The sequence below is a fragment of the Pinus tabuliformis genome, chromosome 2_2 (genome assembly GCF_031772625.1).
Source record: "Pinus tabuliformis cultivar Carrire ecotype Pingquan chromosome 2_2, CPIR1, whole genome shotgun sequence".
Lineage (NCBI taxonomy): Eukaryota > Viridiplantae > Streptophyta > Pinopsida > Pinales > Pinaceae > Pinus > Pinus tabuliformis.
The window spans coordinates 767,284,794-767,308,094 of NC_142300.1; positions in this window are offsets into that span (position 1 = coordinate 767,284,794).

A 23,301-nucleotide genomic window follows, 5' to 3' on the forward strand; every position below is an offset into this window, starting at 1 on the left:
GAAACAAGGGTAGACTTGTTTGTAAAGGGCATGATCAACAAGAAGGCATAGATTTTGAAGAAACTTTTGCACCTGTTGCTAGACTTGAAGCCATAAGAATGTTCCTTGCTCTTTCTAGTTTTCAGAAATTCAAAATATACCAAATGGATGTAAAGTCTGCCTTTCTTAATGGAGACTTAGAAGAAGAAGTATATATTGAGAAACCAGACGGATTCATCCTTGGAAATGATGCAAAACTTGTATGTAGACTCAGAAAGGCTCTCTATGGTCTAAAACAAGCTCCAAGGGCTTGGTATTACCATCTTGACAAATACCTCCATCAACAAGGTTTTTCAAAAGGATCAACTGATAATAATCTATATACAAAGATTGACAATAATGAATTGCTAATACTTGTTGTGTATGTTGATGATATCATTTTTGGTAGCAATGAAGAAGTCATGAGTCGGAATTTTGCTTCAGTAATGCAACAAGAATTTGAAATGTCCCTACTTGGTGAGCTTACGTATTTTCTTGGTCAACAAGTTCAACAAAATAAAGATGGTATTTTTTTGTCACAAACCAAGTATCTCAAGCAGATCTTGAAAAAATACGGCATGGAAGATTCTAAATCAGTATGTACCCCTATGGTAAGAGGATGCAGTCTCAGCTCAAATGATGAATCAACAACAGTACATCAACCAACCTACAGATCCATGATTGGCAGTCTGCTTTATCTAACAGGTACTTGACTAGACATCATGCATGTAGTGGGAATAGTTGGAAGATTCCATGCAAATCTAAAGGAATCACACCTTCATGCAGTCAAAAGGATTTTCAAATATCTTCAAGGAACACAGAATTTTGGTTTATGGTATCTTAGAGATACAGATCTTACACTCCATGCATGTACATATGCAGATTGGGAAGGAAGCATTGATGACAGAAAAAGCACTAGTGGTGGTGCATTCTATATGGGTTCCAAATTAGTGTCTTGGTTTAGCAAGAAACAAAGTTCAATTGCATTATCTACACCTGAAGCAGAATATGTGGTCGCTACATCTTGATGCACACAACTCCTTTGGATGATGCAAACATTTCAAGACATTCAGATCACATGTACTCCACCCATCTCCATTCTATGTGATAATACAAGTGCCATCAGTATTTCAAAGAATCCAGTCATGCATTCCAAGACCAAGCACATACCCATCGAATATCGTTTTGTACGTGAAAAAGTGCTTGAACAAAAGGTCAAATTGGAGTATGTTCCCTCCAAAGAACAAGTTGCTGATATATTCACCAAACCACTGTCCAGAGAGACATTTGAATATCTCAGACAGAATTTGGGAGTAGTTGATGCATCATCTTGTTGTTAAAACTTATCTGTTTTAGAGAAAAGTGGCTATACGCGAGTTTCATGAAGCATATCCATGTACATACGCCGATTTCTATGGATACAGTCGCGTATATGTTGGTTTGAAGAAAAGCAGTGGGACAGACTTAGGAAGAAATGAGTCTGATATGGGTCCGACAATTATCATCTGGCACAGGTTTAGGGGGAGCATATTCCAATAATGCATTGTTGGCATTGTCTTAGAAGATCTTGGTACAAATTTTGATTCAGGTGGAACAGGTTCAGGGGGAGATCATGGTTGCCGGTCTGGATGGTGATTGACAGATGCTAGTTGCTGATGACTATCATGGTCTTGTTTTAGATATTTGGCCTCTATGTCATGTATATATTTTAATGTCAAGGTCATGAAATGACCTATTTTGTCTCCCCACTATACATGGGATGGATGATGTAATGTTCTTGTTTTGACATGTATGAACAATTGGTATATCCCCACTTAGTTGGGTGGTTGAGTCAAACATGGTATATCCCCACTTGGTTGGGAGATGGATGTATGTATGAATCATTGGTAATAGGAAGTTCATTTATGATGTATGTATAGAAGTCATGTTCTTATTTTAGAACATCTTTTTGTAGACCTTGCTTATATTTAGGGGGAACATGGACTTGAGCATGGAACTCAATCAACACACTTCAGCATATCAGAGAATTCAGCATGTACTCAGGGGGAGCGTAACCCTTTGCCCTTGATGACAAAGGGGGAGAGTGACTTGGGGTTGCCATTAAGTCCAAAGGGGGAGATTGTTGGCATTATGACACAGATTTGGCACTATGACAGAGGTGTTGTCCTTGATGGAAACTCACTCAGATGACAGATCACAATTCAGACTCATAGAATGAAGAAAGAAAGGTATATGCAGATTCCCGATTGACCAAGCTGCGTGTACACGTGGGTTCGCAAACCAAAAGGCGCGTATAGCATACACACACACTTTCACGGAAGGAAAGGTGTGTACATGTTGGAAAACTTAGTTTTGGTCCGTGGTGTTTGGTCCATGGTATTATGATCCATGGTATTGGCCCAAGGTATCTTGTCCGAAGTGTTGACCCTAGGTATTTGGTCCAAGGTATTGGTTCTAAGTGGTTTTGGTCCATGGTATTGAGTAACGCCTAAGACTATAAAAGGAGGAGAATATCATTAGGCAAAGGCACTCAAGCATTGAATATCTTATGAAGAGCAAGATTCAGAATATAGGTTATTGGGTAATGGTGCATAGCTGGATCTGAGTCAAGGATGAACCTTAACACTTGATGAAGGATAAGACCTAATGATGGGTCAAGATCTTAAGGTTTGAAGAGAAGTATCTTTGTGTGGTTTTGATCTTTTATCTGAATAACTGACGCATGTTGTAATATGTAAATATGATGATCTAGGTATAACTGATGTCTAGAACTGATGTAAAGTTTAAATCATTATTTACAGATCTGTACGCAGGTTCACTTTAGCAAAGGCGCGTATACACGCTAGTTCTGCATATCAAAACAGTGTATACATCTTAAATTTGTTTTGCAGATCTGTACGCAGGTTCGCCTTGAGAAAACAATGTATGTACACAGGTTCAACATATTGAAGTAGCGTACACCTCATAAAATATGCTTTAGCTACTTTTGTTTGCTGTTGCAGTGTTCTGGGTTCTGGTTGCTGTTACTGTATTCTGGTTACAACATTCTGAGAAGTAATTGATCGATTCAGTTTTGGTTGGTACAAAGGAGATTGTTTGATGCAGATGTACTTGATATTTGATTGATGTTATTTATGGATCCAGACTGAAAATTTATGAAACGTGGTCCTTGGAAGAAAAGAGAAGGTTGGAGCCTTCTGTAGGTCGGTACCTACATACTAGTAAACATTTTAGCTAGTATAAGAGCTAGGGGGTTGTAGCTCCCTTCCAGGAGAAGCCGGAAAATGAGAGAAGGTTGTAGTCTTATGTAGGTAGAAGCCTGCATACTGGTATAAGACTGCACTAGTACAAAAATTGTAAAAAGAAGTTTCTTATTAAAAGAAGATAGAGATGATTGCAACAGGTGGTTTTCACCCACATTGGGTTTCCACCTTATATCTTGTGTTTATGTGTGTGATTGTCTGTTCTATTTTTACTGCACCTGGTTACTGTTTATCTGGTTCTAATGCACAGATTAAAGATCAACATATGATGAATTAACTAAGTTATAATTTTGCAGGGTATACACTAGTTTCCTTAAATAAAGTTGTGTATACATGCAAGTTTCATTAACTGAAGTAGCGCATATGAGTCTGATTATGGAAATGAAATATTATTGACTTGATAATATTGATTCGCCCCCCCTCTCAATATTATTTCCAATAGTTGCTAGCATGGCTAGCTGTGAGATAGGATGCAAAATCTCCTTAGGAGAGTTGTATGTGCATAATTTGGATCTAACATGGATACATTGTGATGACATGAAGTGGAATTTGATGAGCAAAAAAATCCCACAAATATAGTTGGGATTGAGATACTCTCACATATTGAGATAGTGAAGCTATTTGAAATAAGCTCAGGCTTGTGGTTGGCACCTCCTTGAGAGGGAGGAAGATTATGGTATCCTTTTGTGATTTATATTATTATTTATGGTTTGACATGATATTTGATTAGATGTCCTATATGAACAAGAAACAATTGCTATTGAGACATGTTGATACCAGATTTGAGTACGATGAGAGCAATGCTGATCAAGGGAACTGAGCTAACTATTCATCCCTCTCTGAGCTCCTAGGTTGAGGAATCAAGACAGAGGGCTCCTGGGATTGAGAGAACTCTAGAAAATAGGGTATGACCCTTATCTGTCACCCATAGGGTCGGAGAATGTTGATCCCATATCTTCATAGGGCCGGAGAATGTTGCTCCCCCATTTGGTCTTTGCAGAGTATACCCCAGTTGGCATCATACCCACAAGCAGGGCTTGTAGGGAATATCGCTTCTCGTTTGGCCAACGAGTTGAGAGTGTACTTGGTGTGTACAACCCAAGTTGATTATGATGCATGTGTTCTACCACATGACTATTCAGGGTCATTAATGGGAAGATCAATAGGCAATAGGATGGGTTGAGATAACCCTATGCGATTCTAAGTTGAGATTGAGCTCCTTGATGAGATCCCGGGGTCGAGATGTGCTCCCTTGTGCATTTGGATATACTATTTCTCAATATGGGGTTGTAGATGTATAGCTCCCCCATGAGATTCCGAGTCGAGATGTGTTCCCCGATGTGGTTCCAGGTTGAGATGTGCTCCTTGATGATATGCTCTCTGATGATGATTGATGATGATATTCTGGGTAGTAGCCCGTTGACATATATTCTAGGTAGCAACTTGATGGATAGAGGGTGGTATTAAGCTCCCCTCTGGCAATAAACTATTCTTCGTCTAGATTCGAGAATGTTCAACATACAAGCATGAACAATCAAGAGATACGAATGAATAAACAAGGGATAGATCGAGATGTACCTTAATGGTTTGTGATGATGATATACTTGAGGTTGTCATGGCATGACAACTACATGATAGAGATTATCAATGATGATACATGAAGATACCAGAATGGCATATTGATCGATGGATGGATATTGGCAGTTGGAATTCTCCCTAGTTGAGAGGGCGTTTTAATTTTTTCAACTGTAGTCAAATTCCAACTTGGAAAACTAAGGTGACTGAGATTATGATTGCATTATATTCCACTTTTCGAGAGGACCAAAATTGACCTAAATATCACCTGATTTGGACAAGCGAAAGTTGGCTTTTGAATTTATTTATTCACTCATATATTGGGTCAGGTCAACCCTAAGAACATGTTAAATTGGACAGGTCAGCCTCAACCCCAAGTGGACGCTCATGTAAGCCTATGAATAGAAGAGACCTTAAGATCATTTGAAAACATTTATCAAGCCATCTTCTCTTCTCTTATTGTCTTGGTTCACACAGATCTGTTGGAGGAAAGTTCACGCAAGGGTACGAAATCTCAGGGATGAAGCTCATACTGATCTAGGGTTTTCTGATTATTGGACGCTCGAATACAAATGGGAATTTTAGTCCCTAAATGTTGGCACATAGTGGTGAAGACAACATCCAGAGATCCCTAGATGATGGCACAAAAGCCTATGGGAGCGTCTAGGGTTTCAGAGGTAGATATGGAGGCGTCGATCCCCGGACGCTCGCACAGAGTGGTCCTAAGAGCATCCAAGAAGTCCCAGACGCACACACAATAACTAGAAGAGAGAGTTTGATGGGTTGGAGCAAATCTGGTGAGTTGGTCCCCAGATGCATGCACAGAATGGTTTGGGGAGCATCTGGGCTACCATAGATACTAGCATATAGTACATAGAAAGCATCCATGATTGTTATAGACACTCGCACAACTCCTTCTCCCTGCGTCCATGACTCAAATATGAGATTTCAGTATTTGGAAGATTCTGCTCAGTGACAACATTGTTCAACAGTATTCAACACAGTGACAACATTATCCAACAGTTGATTACAGTCAGTGACAACACACAACAATCCTCAGAATCAAGGTTGTGATTATAAGCATGGTTAGATATATTTCATAGATATCGTAGTTGTTTTGTTGCATAGATAAAGTTATGGATCATTGTACACTCTCTTTTTTTGAATCATTTGATGACAATTTAAGAAGAACAAATTTTGCAAGAGTTTTCCCCAAAGTAGGTTTTGCCCTGGTGTTAGACCAATCCTAGCATCTCTATGTGTGTGCATGCTTTTATTATATTATTCCTTTATGTTCTGCTGCATTGATGATGATGGTGATGTTGTTATTTCTATATAATTTCATATGCTGATGGATAATGGTGTAGATTTGAATAATGTAATGATGATATGGGGTGAACTTAATGTATTAATGAAGAAATGCAATTATCAAAGAATAGAACAATGTATCCCTATGAAAAATTAATAGGTGGATGTGAGCTTATAGGTTGGAGGTTGCTAGTGTTTGGTACCTTGGTTTGATATATTTATGGTATTGGACATGTACCTAGCTGTGGGTGAGTTGTTGCTCCATGGAGTAAAAGCATCAACTTGGGGGTGACTCCCTATTGAGAGGAAATGAACAACTTGTTCTATAGTTAGGAGGAATGTTTGAGGCCTGCAACCAGTTAGTGACAATAAAAAATTATTTAATTTCCATGATAATATATTTCTGTTGCAATACTCTATGTCATTATATGAAATGCATATGGGTTTCAATTTATGGTTTTCATTTATGCAAATATATGTCTGTACATGAGTTATTGCATTTAAGAGTACATTTAGACATGCTTAGCACCCATAGAAGAACTAATATAAAATGAAACAATCCTAGGAACATGGGTTACCTTGATAATAGACACAATAATATGCTTCAATAGGTGGCCAGGGAACATTATGGAGTGGTAAGAGCCCAAGTTTACAACACTCAGGCCATAAGGTTCAAAATCCATTACAAGGAAAATCACAAGTTGTCGAAAACAATTTGATAATGTCCATAGGAGATAAAGATGAATCGAATCCTAATTTTGAGGTTAAAGCCATATGTTGATACTATTACCATAAACTTAGGAAATTTCAAGCTGACAAATAAATTATAGTAGCAAACATGCTAATTTTGTGTAGATAATTTTTTTAGAGAAATAATTATTATTGTTGAGAAGAAAATAACAATTTTATTATTATTATTATTATTATTATTATTATGACATCAACAATGAGGTGGCATTTGAATTGGTAGGTGAGAAGGCCAAGTGGTGGACCATGGCATGATTGGACACCATTGTGTGAATGTAGTATGCGAAAATTCTTTTCATTGGACAATGCACAATGCAACCATTGATCCCATGTAATGCTAGCTATTGGGTCCATCGAGCATTTTTTACCCCACTAACCAAGCAACACTTTTTTTATCCAATGTGAATATATGTCCTTTGATGTGATGATCATGAGTCATTCGATCTATCAGGTGGATTACACATGGTAAACATCCACGTAACTTTCCACTCGATGTAGATTGTGGACCATTGATCTCGTTTGATCCATTAGGGATGCAACTTCATTTTATCCCCCACACATGTTTGAGCTTTATGGGCGATATGGGATGTTGATGGAGAGAGATCATAACTACTAGATGCATTGGGGGTGCAACTCCATTTTATATCCTGCGCAAGTTAGAACCCTATGGGTGATCTCAATAGTTTATGGGGAGTGATCTTTGCCATTAGATCCATTGGGTGCACACCCCCACTTTATCCCACACACATGTTTGAGCCTGATACATGTCTAGTCCATTGGATTGAAGCATTCTTAGCTGTTAGATCCATTGGACACACAATCTCATGATAACCTCCATACATGTTCTAGCCTAATAATATTTTAGGTTGATTTGCGTCAAGATCAAATGTTGAATCTACGAGTGAGTAAGTAACTTGTTGTGGGAAAAAGTGGAGAATGGACCCTACATGTAGCTGTATTCATTCAAGGATTTCCACGTGGAAGGTCATGTGAATGGTGGGGCCTACATGGGGACCAACATTCAAACATGAATGGCTACATATATGCTAAGTGTTTAAGGAAATCCATGCAACTTAGGGGAACTAAAAGCCAAATATGTAAAGGTAGTTATTTTCCAATGAAACAAGAGTGCATATTGAAGGTCCATATGTTTGAAAACAATTACAAAGTAGGGTTACATGAAGATCTGATTTTTCCAGGTGAGTAAACTAATTGAAAATTTAGCATTTTTTTTGAATTTTTTGTTAATATTTTTTAGTCATCTGCTTGCAGGGAATTTTTTAGGCCCTAAGCGATGTTTTTAGGTAGCAAAAAATCAGGAAACATTGCAAGAAGTGTCTGTAGCTCAAACAAAAGAGCTTAGAGAGAGCTTCCCAATGACATATTACAATTTGTAAAATGAAGCTATTATGAAGAAGTTATGATTGAAACACTGTAAGGGAAAATAAGATATGTAGTTACTTCAAAAGCATGTATCTCTATAACTAGAGCTTAGATTGGGGCATTGTAGTATTCAACAAGAAGATATGAGACAATGGAACACAACCATAGAGTTATATTTGAAATTCAAATACATAATTGTTCATAAAGTTGGAAAAAAACTGCTATAGAAGAATAGGGGAAATTGAGTTGAATGGGTCAAAACTTTTAGAGGCCATAACATTAAGCTTGAGGCTTGGATTTGGGAAAAATATATAGTCAATAGAAATCTATTGAAAAGGAGATTACAACTATGGATTTAGAATTTTTTTTTGGGTATGAAATTTCTCGGAAAGTTAAGAAGAAATTTATTAGTGTCCTATAGGCTAGGACCAACATGAAGATTGGAAGTATATAGGGTGCTCAAAGATTCTAGAACCATGAAGAAGAGCTTAGAGCTATGAACATTAGTGTTAGCGCTTGTGATTTCACCTCAGGCTGAAAAGGTAAATCATCAAGGCTACATCAAACCATTTCACCTCGTAGCTAGCCCTACGAGGTATGAGAAGGCTCTCTCGGGTCAGATTCGATAGATCTTTCAATATGATTAGGCTGACCAATTAAGAATAAGGATTTTAGGCTAGTAAATTGATAGGGGGTTTGGATTTAATGATTTTTGGGGTTTTTTAATGGAATGACGGGGCTTTTCTGGGCTACATGGGCAAAATCACAGCTTCAAACAGAAGAATATAATGACTACACAGGTTGTCAACTGAGGCAAGGTAGGCATGCAATTTAACACCAAATCTGGTTTCAAACGGGATGGCAAGACTGGCGAGGAGTTAAGGAGGGCAGACAATAACTCTGAATCCTCCTTAAACAGTAGAAAACATCGAATGCGAACAAACTTATAGGAGGAGCATATAATACTATGAATTCCTACCTAATCACTTCATTTGTTCAGCTTGAAAGGGTCATGAAATGAAATGTATAACTGATTACATATGAGACAAAGGGAAAAACTTATGCTAAATCAACATACCACATGAATCTCAGCAAACAGAGCTGTGAAATTCCATTAAATTCTCTGCAGAAAACTGTACAATACAAAGCTCTATGTTTCTCCAACAGCTCCCAGCGCTCAGAAAAAACTCCCCTCCCTCTCTCATCTTACAAATAGATTTTTTAATACAATAAATACCTCTGCTGCCCAAAACAGGGGCGCAGTTTTACTCACATTACCAAAAATGAAATAAAAAATAGTTGGGGGAAAACAGATCGACCCCAAGACCCGGCATTTATTTTATCATTATTAATAAAAATAAACTAAAAAAAACAAAAACAATAACCACTAAGCGCTGCTGAAGATGGAATCACATATCCTTTTCACAAGTGCATTCACAAGTGTCGATCTGAAGATATGGGCAATTTAATGGTGTGCAACTGCTTCCTAAATCTTGCCATCTTGCAATGCGTTGGCCATCTTACCGAAATTAGGGAAAGACTTTGCTAATCTGGAGCAAATCCACCGCATATATTGAATTGAATGCCGGAGTATTCAATTGCCAGAACACCGAATCTTTCATGATGGGCATATCGGTTGAGCGTGGTACAATACTGATGAAACTAACATATGAATCTACGCCTACATTCGCATTGTTTGTTGAATGAGAAACGGCAAAGACTGCTCTTCCAGATATCCCCAGCCCCTTTTGTCTCTGTCACTTGAATGTTTCTGTTCTTTCTTTTTAGATCTATATGTCTCCAGTAATTTGTAGTTTCCTCCGGACAAATGGAGCCAATAAAAGTTCCTCGATAAAGGTTTTGCTGATGTATCAAGAAGCATGAGGAGAAGAACATAAACCGGCTTTGCATTATGTGATTTTGGATACTGCGTTTCAAAAACTGGAAGTGTTATTTTTGTTGGCACTGATATATTTTTGTTGATTTTGTTGAACAGGTCCTCCATATCTATCAACGTTGCCATCTATTTCGACTAGAAGAGATTGCAGAACATCTGAACATGTTTCAATCGCAATAACAGGATCGGCTGGTACTGAGATGCCATACAAGTTAGAACAACCTGAGTTAAGGGTAAAACCATTTTAAGGGAACAATCTTGTGATGTTGTTGCACCCAATGAGGCATCAAGTATTTCAAATAATGTCTGAGGACGGTTTCCCATGATTTCCATGCGTCTAGACACAGCCACCTCCACAAGCTGTGACCAACCAACTAACATATGCAACTGAGCTGCGTGTTCCTCAAGATTTTTATCGTATTTCCATCCCCATCTTAACAACTGCTGAACAATATTCTTTAATTCAACCAACCTTCTTTCATGGATAACAGCATCTTTTTGGGCTTCTATCCGCCTATATTCCTGCCAAAGCTTATCCCGAAAAGCAGCAAGATCAATCAACCGATAGCCTCTCTCTGAATAGTAATAAACTCCGCCCTTCTCTACTACTGCCGAATTTCCTTCAAGCATCTCCATAAAAACTGAGATGTGTTTTCCCTTAGAGGCAGCACTACCATTAGGATATACCTTAAGACGCCAAGAAACACCAGATGCAAATAATGTCTCACTGTAGATTACTTCTTTGCTGACATCTGTTACATTAACAACTTCAGAATCACGACTGCAGTGAAAATCTTGTGGCTTAGCTTTAGTCAAATGTGATTTAAATTTTTTTATGACAAACTCCCCATGTTCAGAACGTGGTACCACCTCTGAGATTAAATCTGTTGAAGTCAGAGTTTGTTGAGCTTCTAAGAAAGTCCTGTTCCTAATATCCTGAAGCATACGACACAGCATTGGTTCTTGAGCAATAAGATCACTTTTGGAGATTTTGTTCAACTGATTATCAAGTTCATGCAAAACTGTTTCTGCAAGATCCATCTCCTTTGTCAAAGAACCCTTTTGTGTTGACAGTGCCAGAAGTTTGCATTTAAGTTGTTCCTCGAGTCTTTTCTTCAATATGGATCTAATATTCTCATCAATTGCTACCACTTCCAAAGAGAGTTCAAGATAACATATATATATCGTGGAAGCCAGAAGATGACACTAGCAGAAAATAATCTTCAATACAGTCGAACCTGAAGCCTCAGATGAGCCTGCTTTCCACATTTTTCATGTATTGTAATCCAACCACTGTTCGCTTTCCTAGTTGGATGGAAAACACTGCAGCCACTCAGAATAGTGTGACCTTTGAATACTACTCGCTGAAACGGCAGAGAAATTATCTTATGATCATTCTGTTTAGTTGTCAAGTTTAGATCATTTTACCATGAATGCAAAACACGTCGTTTATAACTGGCAGAATGCCCCAAACAGAGCATGTGCGACGAATGTGCTAATTTTTCAAGGTCATAGGCTGGACAAGTCAGACCGACTGTTCCGCAAAAGATTAGAAAGCCACTAGACAAAGGTATAGCTTAAATATACCATCACCACAGATCCTTAAACAAACTGGGCATCAGCTCCATTGTTGCATTCATTTGCAGAAAATCAACATTGACTACTGTGCCTAATCCGAGCTCCTGAAGCATCCTCTCTGAGATTACACTGAACCGCTCACTGGGGTGTCACCGAAATTGTCTTGAGCAAGCCTTCACATTATATTTGTACCGAAATCTGCAACAATAATACTCTTATCCAGAACACAATAAGCAAACATTGTACGAGCAACCAACATTGATGCTCGTCTAGCCCACTTTCCGCATACATACACCATCTGGACAAGTTCCTTAAGTCTGGCACATCCAACTGGAACCCAATAACATTCTTGGACTTTATCCCCACCATCAGATTTTCTTGCAATTGGACTTTCGCTGGTGTCTGTCATGACCTCTTGAAGGGCTGGCTCTTCAACATGTAACAAATCCGGAAACTGATCACATTAATCTGTTGAAACAACAGCAACCTTCTTATGCTGCAAATAACCTTCACTTGTATTGATTTCAGGGCAATCATTTGGATGAGACATTTGTTTAACCTTGGTTATATTTTGACCATGTTTTTCAGGTGTTAATGGGTTTCTATAACTGGATCTGCCCCTGCATTTCCTCTTACGTCCAGAAACAAATTCAAATACACAGATAAGCCCATCTGTCCAGAGCTCAGAGCTTGTTACCATATTGCAATATACTCTGAAAAAGCATTTACACCTGTACAATTGTACATGAGGATTTGCCGTGCACATTTTAACGAACATTGACGCTCCAAGAAATATCGCATTGCAATTGTTTCCTAAAAATGATTCAATTCCATCTGTTGTAACAAGGGTCTCCTGTTTAAAAGACCTGCTCACCAGGATATATATCTGGACCTCATCCAATGCCAGAAAAGAACTAAGCTGGAGAGCCATGTCCCTCAAATCGGATTTGATCTCTATACTATGCTTCCCAATGATTATTCGGGGACAGTTCACGGCCGATCTTGAATTTGAATCTGGAAGTTTGAAAAATGCTAATAAATTCAACAACCAACCATGATGTTCTCTCAAAGTCTGCATCAATGGCAGCCCATGCTTACGAACTTGAGCCATCCACTGTTGACCAGCATCATGCTTACCAAATAACTGTAGCTCTGTCCCAATTCTCTTCAACTGATACCAGACCGGTGATACATGTGTAAGTTTGGCACGAAATTTTATGGCCATGTTATAACCTTTACTATTCCAGGGCATAACATATGCAAGAACCATAGAATTAAAATGCCTGTGAGTAGTGTTCATTCAGGGCTTCTCTCAATATATTTGTGAAAATTAAATCTGCTTCCCGGAGCTAAGTGTGCAGAGATGAAGCCATAGCGCAATGTGAAGTAATTGACTTTAGTCACTGAACATAAAAAGATGAAGATTAGTATCCTATTCCAAAAATGCAGATGGCGCCCTCCAAATAGCTTTTTGCCTTTGATTGCTGATGATATTTCAAATTGTGCTTGTGCAGGGATAGGAGCGTTGAAGTTTGCTGCTGCCTTTTGAAGAGCTGGAGAACAAATTACATAATCTAAACAGCACATTAATGATTTCTTCTTCAAAACCCTGTTTTGAAGAAGAATCAATCTCATGTTGAGACGGAGTCTAACATTGGCTCCACTTGGGATGGCAGCTGCAGCTTCCTGGAGGTGCCAAGAACCGCAGAACTTTGGGAGAGCAGACCGTGCCTCCACCATTGGGCAATGGAGTCATCATCAACAAATCAACACAGCTGAAAACTTATTTTCACACTGAAACTGAACTCAAACAAACTTCAAGCAAACTAAAACAAGATGCTGCCCTTGTGGCTGCTTATTTATTTACAAAACCTACTCTAATCTGCTGTACAAAGAATAGATCAGGTAATGCTAAAATGCCATATTAACCATTCAATTAAACCTGACAATGAAGCCGCTTGAGAATGCTGCCACGAAGTCACCGATGCAATTGCTGGCAGCCCTTCATGCTCATAATGATCATGGTCACCGAGAAAACAGCCCGATCGGTCAATCAAGCTGAAAAATGTGTCCATGTAGCCCGCAATAGGATCACGGACACCGGACTCTGTTGGCTGCCCCAACTCTGCAATGCATACTTCCAGCTGCACATTGTCAATGTATAACTCTATAGGCAAGTCTGTTAGTGCTTGTTGTGAAGGAAGGAGGATTTCCAGGAACTTTTTAGGGTCTCGGAAATCATAAGATTGAATCTGCTCATCTAACCATTGAATCTCCTTCTCGATTCTTTCAACAAGTAACTCACAGACACTAGGATGATAATCCGGAGATTTCAAACATCGAAGGAAAAAACTTAAAACTTCTTCATTAATTTCAACATCCACTAAGCTTTCTCTAAATTCGTTTAGAGCTTCACACAGTGCAGGGTTTGCCACATACCCTACCATTGCATGAACATATCAACAGGCACTGGAAAGTCTAGATCGAGCTGGAGTCGCCAGGTGAATGATTCAGCCTGCATAAGTGTCTGACTGCTGTCCACCATCAGCATCAGATCTGAACTTGATACATGTACTGGGGTAAAATACAATCGAAGTGCTATGTTCACAAATCCCACGGAGATAGACTGAAGCAGCATTTATCTACTTGCGTTGATGTAAAACAAGAGCGTTTTCGAAGGCTTCTGGCGTAACTTCAGGCTCCGTCTAAGACTTATGAAACAAACACATCAACCCACAAACAAGTTTGTTCTCCCCAGTATGGTCGCCAATATGTTAGCGCTTGTGATTTCACCTCAGGCTGAAAAGGTAAATCATCAAGGCTACATCAAACCATTTCACCTCGTAGCTAGCCCTACGAGGTATGAGAAGGCTCTCTCGGGTCAGATTCGATAGATCTTTCAATATGATTAGGCTAACCAATTAAGAATAAGGATTTTAGGCTAGTAAATTGATAGGGGGTTTGGATTTAATGATTTTTGGGGTTTTTTAATGGAATGACAGGGGCTTTTCTGGGCTACATGGGCAAAATCACAGCTTCAAACAGAAGAATATAATGACCACACAGGTTGTCAACTGAGGCAAGGTAGGCATGCAATTTAACACCAAATCTGGTTTCAAACGGGATGGCAAGACTGGCGAGGAGTTAAGGAGGGCAGGCAATAACTCTGAATCCTCCTTAAACAGTAGAAAACATCGAATGCGAACAAACTTATAGGAGGAGCATATAATACTATGAACTCCTACCTAATCACTTCATTTGTTCAGCTTGAAAGGGTCATGAAATGAAATGTATAACTGATTACATATGAGACAAAGGGAAAAACTTATGCTAAATCAACATACCACATGAATCTCAGCAAACAGAGCTGTGAAATTCCATTAAATTCTCTGCAGAAAACTGTACAATACAAAGCTCTATGTTTCTCCAACAGCTCCCAGCGCTCAGAAAAAACTCCCCTCCCTCTCTCATCTTACAAATAGATTTTTTAATACAATAAATACCTCTGCTGCCCAAAACAGGGGCGCAGTTTTACTCACATTACCAAAAATGAAATAAAAAATAGCTGGGGGAAAACAGATCGACCCCAAGACCCGGCATTTATTTTATCATTATTAATAAAAATAAACTAAAAAAACAAAAACAATAACCACTAAGCGCTGCTGAAGATGGAATCACATATCCTTTTCACAAGTGCATTCACAAGTGTCGATCTGAAGATATGGGCAATTTAATGGTGTGCAACTGCTTCCTAAATCTTGCCATCTTGCAATGCGTTGGCCATCTTACCGAAATTAGGGAAAGACTTTGCTAATCTGGAGCAAATCCACCGCATATATTGAATTGAATGCCGGAGTATTCAATTGCCAGAACACCGAATCTTTCATGATGGGCATATCGGTTGAGCGTGGTACAATACTGATGAAACTAACATATGAATCTACGCCTACATTCGCGTTGTTTGTTGAATGAGAAACGGCAAAGACTGCTCTTCCAGATATCCCCAGCCCCTTTTGTCTCTGTCACTTGAATGTTTCTGTTCTTTCTTTTTAGATCTATATGTCTCCAGTAATTTGTAGTTTCCTCCGGACAAATGGAGCCAATAAAAGTTCCTCGATAAAGGTTTTGCTGATGTATCAAGAAGCATGAGGAGAAGAACATAAACCGGCTTTGCATTATGTGATTTTGGATACTGCGTTTCAAAAACTGGAAGTGTTATTTTTGTTGGCACTGATATATTTTTGTTGATTTTGTTGAACAGGTCCTCCATATCTATCAACGTTGCCATCTATTTCGACTAGAAGAGATTGCAGAACATCTGAACATGTTTCAATCGCAATAACAGGATCGGCTGGTACTGAGATGCCATACAAGTTAGAACAACCTGAGTTAAGGGAAAAACCATTTTAAGGGAACAATCTTGTGATGTTGTTGCACCCAATGAGGCATCAAGTATTTCAAATAATGTCTGAGGACGATTTCCCATGATTTCCATGCGTCTAGACACAACCACCTCCACAAGCTGTGACCAACCAACTGACATATGCAATTGAGCTGCGTGTTCCTCACGATTTTTATCGTATTTCCATCCCCATCTTAACAACTGCTGAACAATATTCTTTAATTCAACCAACCTTCTTTCATGGATAACAGCATCTTTTTGGGCTTCTATCCGCCTATATTCCTGCCAAAGCTTATCCCGAAAAGCAGCAAGATCAATCAACCGATAGCCTCTCTCTAAATAGTAATAAACTCTGCCCTTCTCTACTACTGCCGAATTTCCTTCAAGCATCTCCATAAAAACTGAGATGTGTTTTCCCTTAGAGGCAGCACTACCATTAGGATATACCTTAAGACGCCAAGAAACACCAGATGCAAATAATGTCTCACTGTAGATTACTTCTTTGCTGACATCTGTTACATTAACAACTTCAGAATCACGACTGCAGTGAAAATCTTGTGGCTTAGCTTTAGTCAAATGTGATTTAAATTTTTTTATGACAAACTCCCCATGTTCAGAACGTGGTACCACCTCTGAGATTAAATCTGTTGAAGTCAGAGTTTGTTGAGCTTCTAAGAAAGTCCTGTTCCTAATATCCTGAAGCATACGACACAGCATTGGTTCTTGAGCAATAAGATCACTTTTGGAGATTTTGTTCAACTGATTATCAAGTTCATGCAAAACTGTTTCTGCAAGATCCATCTCCTTTGTCAAAGAACCCTTTTGTGTTGACAGTGCCAGAAGTTTGCATTTAAGTTGTTCCTCGAGTCTTTTCTGCCAGAAGTTTGCATTTAAGTTGTTCCTCGAGTCTTTTCTTCAATATGGATCTAATATTCTCATCAATTGCTACCACTTCCAAAGAGAGTTCAAGATAACATATATATATCGTGGAAGCCAGAAGATGACACTAGCAGAAAATAATCTTCAATACAGTCGAACCTGAAGCCTCAGATGAGCCTGCTTTCCACATTTTTCATGTATTGTAATCCAACCGCTGTTTGCTTTCCTAGTTGGATGGAAAACACTGCAGCCACTCAGAATAGTGTGATCTTTGAATACTACTCGCTGAAACGGCAGAGAAAATATCTTATGATCATTCTGTTTAGTTGTCAAGTTTAGATCATTTTACCATGAATGCAAAACACGTCGTTTATAACTGGCAGAATGCCCCAAACAGAGCATGTGCGACGAATGTGCTAATTTTTCAAGGTCATAGGCTGGACAAGTCAGACCGACTGTTCCGCAAAAGATTAGAAAGCCACTAGACAAAGGTATAGCTTAAATATACCATCACCACAGATCCTTAAACAAACTGGGCATCAGCTCCATTGTTGCATTCATTTGCAGAAAATCAACATTGACTACTGTGCCTAATCCGAGCTCCTGAAGCATCCTCTCTGAGATTACACTGAACCGCTCACTGGGGTGTCACCGAAATTGTCTTGAGCAAGCCTTCACATTATATTTGTACCGAAATCTGCAACAATAATACTCTTATCCAGAACACAATAAGCAAACATTGTACGAGCAACCAACATTGATGCTCGTCTAGCCCACTTTCCGCATACATACACCATCTGGACAAGTTCCTTAAGTCTGGCACATCCAACTGGAACCCAATAACATTCTTGGACTTTATCCCCACCATCAGATTTTCTTGCAATTGGACTTTCGCTGGTGTCTGTCATGACCTCTTGAAGGGCTGGCTCTTCAACATGTAACAAATCCGGAAACTGATCACATTAATCTGTTGAAACAACAACAACCTTCTTATGCTGCAAATAACCTTCACTTGTATTGATTTCAGGGCAATCATTTGGATGAGACATTTGTTTAACCTTGGTTATATTTTGACCATGTTTTTCAGGTGTTAATGGGTTTCTATAACTGGATCTGCCCCTGCATTTCCTCTTACGTCCAGAAACAAATTCAAATACACAGATAAGCCCATCTGTCCAGAGCTCAGAGCTCGTTACCATATTGCAATATACTCTGAAAAAGCATTTACACCTGTACAATTGTACATGAGGATTTGCCGTGCACATTTTAACGAACATTGACGCTCCAAGAAATATCGCATTGCAATTGTTTCCTAAAAATGATTCAATTCCATCTGTTGTAACAAGGGTCTCCTGTTTAAAAGACCTGCTCACCGGGATATATATCTGGACCTCATCCAATGCCAGAAAAGAACTAAGCTGGAGAGCCATGTCCCTCAAATCGGATTTGATCTCTATACTATGCTTCCCAATGATTATTCGGGGACAGTTCACGGCCGATCTTGAATTTGAATCTGGAAGTTTGAAAAATGCTAATAAATTCAACAACCAACCATGATGTTCTCTCAAAGTCTGCATCAATGGCAGCCCATGCTTACGAACTTGAGCCATCCACTGTTGACCAGCATCATGCTTACCAAATAACTGTAGCTCTGTCCCAATTCTCTTCAACTGATACCAGACCGGTGATACATGTGTAAGTTTGGCACGAAATTTTATGGCCATGTTATAACCTTTACTATTCCAGGGCATAACATATGCAAGAACCATAGAATTAAAATGCCTGTGAGTAGTGTTCATTCAGGGCTTCTCTCAATATATTTGTGAAAATTAAATCTGCTTCCCGGAGCTAAGTGTGCAGAGATGAAGCCATAGCGCAATGTGAAGTAATTGACTTTAGTCACTGAACATAAAAAGATGAAGATTAGTATCCTATTCCAAAAATGCAGATGGCGCCCTCCAAATAGCTTTTTGCCTTTGATTGCTGATGATATTTCAAATTGTGCTTGTGCAGGGATAGGAGCGTTGAAGTTTGCTGCTGCCTTTTGAAGAGCTGGAGAACAAATTACATAATCTGAAAAGCACATTAATGATTTCTTCTTCAAAACCCTGTTTTGAAGAAGAATCAATCTCATGTTGAGACGGAGTCTAACAATTAGCATGGGTAATGTTGATAAGAGTCATACGAGCATGGAAAGGATAGGCCCGAGGATAGAGACCTGCAGGAAACCATGAGGGGTCTCAAAATGGAGGTGCTCAACTACAACGCTGACAATGAGAGATTGTTAAGAGAACAAAAAATTAACACTCATATTTTATAGAGCTTGAATAAATTACAGATGGGAATGGACTAAAGATTTGATTCTAGCTAGGGAGAGGAACATGAATCATGAGTTAGGGGGAAAGATATTGGAGTTCAAGGGACTCTAGGAGTGCTACTGGCAACATCATCATGCATAACGGAAATCAACTAAGAGAGCCTATGTTTCTTTAGAATAAGGAAGTATTCCAAACATATCATTAATAAGGAACCCAAGAAGGAGACTCGAATTGGATAGTTTGCAAGGTGAGATCAAGAAGATTAGACCTACCACATTTAATGGTAAGCACAAGAAAGGGGACTAGGTTGAAGCTTGGTTGTTAGAAATGAGAAAGTATCTTCAACTACATGATTAATCAACCAATTTAGAGGCATGAATTACAATCTATCACTTGAAGGGAAAATTGTGTGTTGTGGGAGCAACTCAAAGAAGTAAAAATTTTGGATCGAAAGAAGATCTAGTGGAAGCAATTTAAAAAGTACTCCCAAAGGAAATACCTATATGAGAATTAATATTAAAGCAAAATGCAAGAGTTCTTTGAACTTAAGTTTGGAAACATGACAATGGAAGAGTACGGTCACAAATTGACTAAATTGTTGAGGTATGTTGATTTTATAAAGGATGAGAAGCTAAAGATGTACAAATTTGTGAGCGGGTTTCCACCATTTTCTGGTGACAGAATTAGATTTGATGAACCAAGACATTTAGATGAAGCTATTATGAAGAAAAAGTATCTCAATCAGCAATGCATAAATTGTTGGACATTTGATGGTGTATGGGTGGTTGTGTAAGTGTTGGCATTGATGTCAAATAAGGGTTAGCATGATGTTAATTGGGTGTTTGGGAGGAATCCCATGGTAGCTACAGGCTTCTTGTAGTAAGTGTTGTGTAAGTGTTGCAATTGATGTCAAACAAGGGTCAGCATGATGATTGGTTGTTTGGGAGGAATCCCATGGTAGCTACAAGCTTCTTGTAGAAAATCATCATAGTAGCAAGCTTACTGAAGAAGCCAGAAAATGATGATTATAGTGATGGGCTATATGGAAATCCATGGTAGATTCAAGATTCTTGTAGAAAATCATCACAGTAGCAGGCTTATTGAAGAAGCCATAAAATGATCGTCATGGAGGTTGTGAGTTTAGCAGTCCAAAGAGTCAATGGGTAGAGAATTTTGCAGTCATATTCCAAGCAACAAAAGGAATCAAAGCCTACATTAGATACTCTCCATTGGAAAGTGCTATGAACAAACTTTCCAATGATATGTGGAAGTCAAAAAGTGGACTCTTGGTTCAAAAGATATGGTTTGCTGAAGTTCAGGGATTTGAAGCCTTAGGAAGGAAGGAATATCGACATATCAAAGATTGGAATGTCAGAGGTTCAAAATATCGGCACATCGGAATATCGAAGGTCAACGTATTGACACATTGGCACATCATGATACCAGAATATCGGAGGATCGGTACATCAGAGCAATTTGTCTCGGAGATTGGAGGATATCAGAACACCATAGATCGACACATCAGAACATTGACATATCAGGTATTGAACTATCAAGACTTCTTAAAGTGAGGAAAATTTAAAAGTTGCGATATTGATAAAGTGCTGACAATATTAAAAAGTGTCGAGGAATGTCAATAAAGATTAACGAAGGATTTCGTTGCAAAACCAAAGGTTAATGGACCCTCTTTTCTCTCCTCTAGCAAGACACATGGAAGCATATGATTGGATCCGATAGGCTACAGTGGCATCTGATGTCAGCATGACATGGCAGTAAGGCAAGACATGTGGTAGGAATATTAAATCTTATTGAGTAGTCTAATGGGCCAGAACGAGTGACACATGTCACCTCTAAAGAGTCTCCACATGGAGTGATGATGTCATATCGGAGGTTGAAGATGTCAAAACTCTAGAACAACTAGAGTTTGGAAAAGTTCCTGTTAGCTCTACTATGTGCTTGTGCGTTTAAAGAACCAAATTACTACCATGGCCGTGTGTTTTTTGCAACAAGGGAGCTCACAACAGTTTATTTCATCCCTTCCCCTTCATTTGCTTATACCCTTATAACCCCTGTTTTCCTCCGTTTTGCCTCCAAAACCCTGTATAAACCCCTTCTTGGCCAAGCCCCTCAGTGCTAAGGTTTAACCCATATAACCGCGCCTTCGCAAAAAGTGCTACTCGCGGCTATCCCTGTCACATCAGTCCCACCATACATGTGCATTTAGTCCACGCCGTCCGATCAACCCACACTACGATCAGACGACATTCGCAGCTCCCGCTCCCGTAACCTGCACGCTTGTTAGCCAACAGGGAAAGCGGTTTCCCACGAGTCACATCTGCCACGCATCGTCACTTGAATGGAATCGCGCCCCCTGTGTACGTTTACCGCCCTCCTCCATAAGTGGTGCGGGGAATACCACCCGCCACCAAAACCGCCGTCCCCGCCGATTAAACCCCGCGCATCTTCAGCCCCCGATCACCGTCGGATCTGCCCGACCGCGATCCGACGGCCCATGTTTCTCCATCCACACTTTCTCCAGATACCCCCTATAAGCCGATCTTAGCCGTTCATCCACGTGATCTGACGGCTGAAAGCTGTTCTCGTCATACTCACGCCTCCGCCATGATGTCTACGCCACCTTTAACTGTTCTCTGCTGCCGAAGAACGAAGGCGATTGCCTACCTGTACCCGGTGTAGTTATTCTTCAACAAATCCATTCAAGAGCATTATGGTCAAAGTGCAAGAAGGACGTGCCTCGAGCGGTTAAATGTACTGATCAGTAATGGAGCGCATTTCATTTTATACTCCACTAGTGCAGGAAGGACGACCGAGGAATAGAGAATGTCAAATTAATTTATTAAAGCTAGTAGATTGTATCAGAGACCCATATCAGAAGAGTTAAGGTGGTTGGTGGTCCATTATGAACCCTCCATGCATAGAATAGCAGATATTTTTGTAACCAACCTCTATATATACCGAGAAACAAGATGTAATGGGGGTTGATGGTTGTTGTTTTGATGTAAGGTTCAACTTCTGGAGACTGTAACTATTGTGATACCTGCAGCGTCTGGTCTTCATTTTCAGTTAATACAAGCTTCTTTTGTTGTTAATTGCTCACTTTCCACTTCTTTGTTCCAGGCTGCGCTTGTTATGCATTTTTCATGTGCTCTTGATGTTTAGCATTAGAGGGGCTGTCATCCCACCTCTGTGTTAAATTCTAGTATGTATCATTGAATGTGTATGCAGGTTTCTGTTATTTTAATGCCAAAGAGCTGTCATCCTGTCTGTGCATTAGGAAATAGATTTACAGACCTTTTAACTGTTTGTAGCTGGCCATGATAGGGTCCTGTGCATCTGCTGGTGTGGTCAGTATTCTCCATCTTCACCTGTTCCTCAAACTGTGAGTAATTGGTGGTCTAAAGCCTTGTAGTCTGGGGTGTTCACCCATGTCTAGGGTTAAGCATAGTAGAAGTGGTTATCTGGCTTGAATATGCATCATTCCTTCGATTCATCCACTTATCTCCAACATTTTTGTTGAGTTTGTAATGTTCCCGAGCATCTCTGAGATACAACCTATGAGAGTTTCTTGGGGTGATAACATTAATTGGCACCGTTACTGGGGAGAGGAGATTGAAGCTCAGCTTCTCTGGGAGAACGACACAGTTCTAGATTTTGATGATAGACAAGGTCTGAGCACATTTCTGGTTGTAATCATCTATTTGGCGACTCCACTGGAGGAAGACCAACCTTTGGTGACTCCACATTGCAGTTCTAGCTCAGTTTGTGAGACATACTCAAAGAAATCCTCAGAAATCACCAGCTGAATCAGTGCTTGACCCTGATAAGATTTTCAAGTCAAAAAAAAACATTGCAGAGAGGAGCATTAGGATCAGGTAAGCCCAAGAAATCTTATTTGTCTCTGCATGAGGATTT